This window comes from Etheostoma spectabile, chromosome 7 (assembly GCF_008692095.1).
Source record: "Etheostoma spectabile isolate EspeVRDwgs_2016 chromosome 7, UIUC_Espe_1.0, whole genome shotgun sequence".
Lineage (NCBI taxonomy): Eukaryota > Metazoa > Chordata > Actinopteri > Perciformes > Percidae > Etheostoma > Etheostoma spectabile.
Window position 1 is genome coordinate 9,321,442 of NC_045739.1, and position 3,480 is coordinate 9,324,921.

The 3,480-nt window shown below is 45.4% G+C and overlaps 1 protein-coding gene and 1 long non-coding RNA gene across 2 annotated transcripts in view; one reads left to right on the forward strand and one right to left on the reverse strand.

Moving 5' to 3' along the window:
* The window catches only part of LOC116692796 (uncharacterized), a 10,659-nt gene that overhangs the window by 377 nt on the left and 6,802 nt on the right, over nt 1-3,480 (reverse strand). The window contains exon 2 of the long non-coding RNA XR_004332784.1: nt 1,548-1,554. This is a non-coding gene — a long non-coding RNA (uncharacterized LOC116692796). The remainder of the gene's footprint in view (nt 1-1,547; nt 1,555-3,480) is intronic.
* The window catches only part of LOC116692795 (chemokine-like protein TAFA-2), a 78,012-nt gene continuing 77,020 nt past the window's right edge, over nt 2,489-3,480 (forward strand). The window contains exon 1 of the mRNA XM_032521326.1: nt 2,489-3,027. The gene's annotated coding sequence lies outside the window, so the exon portion shown is untranslated. The remainder of the gene's footprint in view (nt 3,028-3,480) is intronic.

Consider the following 3,480-nt stretch of genomic DNA (forward strand, 5'->3'; position numbering starts at 1 on the left):
CATGTAAACCTATTCTGGTACAACCTGAAATCAGCATAATATGAGCACTTTAAACGACAAATCAGGTGATATTCTATATTCTTCTAACTGGCAACAAATCCAATGAAAACACCAAAACTAACAATTAACTGATCCTACTAACAAGTATTGCCTGTGAAGCCAATGACTGACATACTGTAGATTATTCCTTTGTACCTTAGATCTTCATTGCTGTGGAAAAACTATTTTAAAACAAAACTTAAACTGAAATTAGCCAAAAATTGGACATATGATCCTTCATTGCAATAGATATGACCATTGCAGATTATTTTGAGTCAATCCCACACATTCTGTCCTGGGCCTGTTATTATAAAAAATATTGATAATAGCTGCGTTAAATATTTACTTCTTCATTAGAAACCAATGGGTTTAGGGCTGAGCCACAGACAGTCGTAGTATATTAAGAGATGAACAAACACACTGCTGGTTTTGATCTTTTCATGGGCTTTGTGGCTCATCCTTTGAAAATTACAAAAGTAATTTTTTCTCTACGAGGTTTTGCATGTGACAGCTGGACCACATCAACACACATTAACAGCGCTGATTATTATAAGTACATGCAGGGCCATGTGGCAAACTCCTCATGCCTGTAAGGATTATCTCACAGTTTGGCATCCATTTGTCTCCATTTCAGTTGTTTTGTTGAGCTGATTTCACTTCAGTGAAATGTGTGACAAATTAATGATTCGATTATTTTGATCTGCTCTATTAATATGTCCACGTGGCTATTGTTGTGTGTGCTACTTCATGTACACACAACAAGCCTCTTCAAAGCTGTTATGTGATCTGTAAAGCTTCTCTGTGGGAATTGACAATTCTGTGACAGAAATACACCAAGGTCTCTGATTGGCACATGTTAAATCCCTTTCTGTGTCATTGGGAGGCCACCAACTGGAGTGCGTGGATGTGTGCGCGCATGTGTGTGCGGGTGAGGATGTATGTATTTGTGCAAATGCCACAGATCCCAAAGTAATTAGGTTGATTTTTGAGGGCTTCTAAGCAGTCCTGGGATCTTGCATGCATTGTTCTTATTTGTTATTTTGCAGTCCACATGCTGTTTAACTGTGCTGCCAAAGAACGGTGCAGAACACAAACCCTATGGCTAGAATATGCGTTATTCACCAGTATTACTTGAAGAGAAAGAGAAAGCAATGAAGAGACAAACAAGGAGAGAAGGAGAATGCTTTAGTATATTACAGTAAAAAGATAATATGGAGAGATCAAAGAATGACAAATGAAAACACAGAGGGTGAAAAAAAGAGTGTAAAAGTGTAAAAGAGAAGCGCGTTGAAGGCTCGAGAAGGGGGCCAGAAAGGAGAGGAGAGATCAGTAATCTGAACTCTTTGTCAGAGTAACAGATTAGCTCACTGGGTGAAATGATATATGACTGGCACTGGGCCTCCTCACATGCACACGCGCCCAATCACAACCCCCACTATGGATCAATTTCCCTGTCATCCATGTGTGCAACCATACATCATCACCTCGATTACATCTCACACCCACACACAAACTCTGGCACTTGCATGCTGACTCCCATATATACTACACACACACACACCGCTAGAACTTCAACTGTGCTTTGTTTTGAGTGAAAGTGTGTGTGTGTGTGTGTGTGTGTGTGTGTGTGTGTGTGTGTGTGTGTGGGGGTGTGTTTGTTTAGTGTTGGTGTGTGGGTGGATCCGGACACCCCTCTGGTGGGCGCGCAGCCGGCCCGGCGAACTGCTTCTGGCCTGTCGGCTACCCGATATGCCATATTGCCTGCTTATGTGGCCTTAATACCTATTCCTATTACCTGTTTCTCTTGCAGTCCGAGTACACACATATACAAGTGGATGCCCGTGCGCGCGCACACACACACACACACACACACACACACACACACACACACACACACACACACACACACACACACACACACCACCCACACCACAATTACACCCCAGAGCCAGTGGGGCTGCTTCCTCAAAATGAACTGCAGAGTGACAGAGTGTGGACAAAGTCATTTGTTGTGAGTAAACTTCTTTGGGCTGCTCAGGTCAACTCAGGCAGTGGAAGACTGAGACGACACATGCACGCAAGCACATGCACGCACGTACACACAGGCACACACACACACACGCGCGCGCGCACACACACACTCTCACACACTCACACACACACACACACACACTCACACACACAGGTCTGTCGATCGGCGTCGATCACTGAGTGTGTGCTTGTGTGTTATTGAGCTGATACATTAGTACATGCCACGTTCTATTTGTCTGCCAGTCTATGCTAACAAGAGAGGGCAAATATCATAAATCCAACAGGTCTTGGCGCAGCCCATATGGTCTTCTTCACATTACCGTACAGTATCATTTACATTTCTTGCATGCGCCTCTCTAGTCAGCTGTTCCCTCCTCAAGCCGCTAGAGAGCGCTGCTCCACTTCACAGCTGACAGTGAAGCAGCGCTCTTCATCTTCCAGGAGGACAGACGGGAGCGCACCAGCAGTCTGCCTGACTCCCCGACCGCATCGCACCTCTGTCCCGCCACACTCGGCTACTTTCTCGTCGCTTCCACCTAAAGAGGATAAAGAGGGAATTCTAAATGTAAAGCAAAAGCCCAATTCGGGAGGTTTGAGTCGGATGTTTCCTCCATGTTGGTATGGCTTGATAACAAAGTTTCCTACCTTACCCTGTGAAAAGGAGGAGGAGAGGAGCGGAACTTTCAGGGGACCTTTTCTTGCACCGGAGTAACCGCTGGTTTTAACCTAGGAGGTCACATCTGCCATCGGCTCCCATTCTGGCTGCGGAGGTGGATGGTATGGTATAACTTTTACGTTCCAGTCGAACCTGAGCGGCCAGTGTGAGAGAGGAGCCGTTTTGTAGTAGGCCACCGGAGAGGGGATGCGAGTCTCTTCTCCGTCTCGGTTAGCAAAGCGGCTATGAGGAGAGAGGATCACCTGCTGGGCTAACAGAACAAGACCACACCGCACTAACAGGTAATGATCCCTGACTTTACACGTGCACAGAACAGCCTGGTGCAATAATGTGCTTTCTGTTAACTGTATGCAAAGTGTGCGTGATAAAAAGTAAATTAGTGGCACACCTGCCACGCTTATGTGTGTATAACAGTGGTTATCTCGTCTTTGAAAACCATTTACGCACAGAATGGATTACACGTCATCTCTTACCCTTTAGGGAATAAACAGTGATTTGATTTTATGAAGGCATAAGAGTTATGCAAAAAGATTGCCTCGTGGTACTATCCCATCAGCCTGCTCTGGTTTGCCATCAGTTTCATTATCACGGGGGTGATTTTATAGCAAATGTTTGCGGTTGTTTCAGGTGTTGCACAGCCCATGTAGTGTTTCCTCTCTTTGTCACTGACACACCCACCCACCCAGCCACACACCTAGCCAACCTGCCACACACACACACACACACACACACAC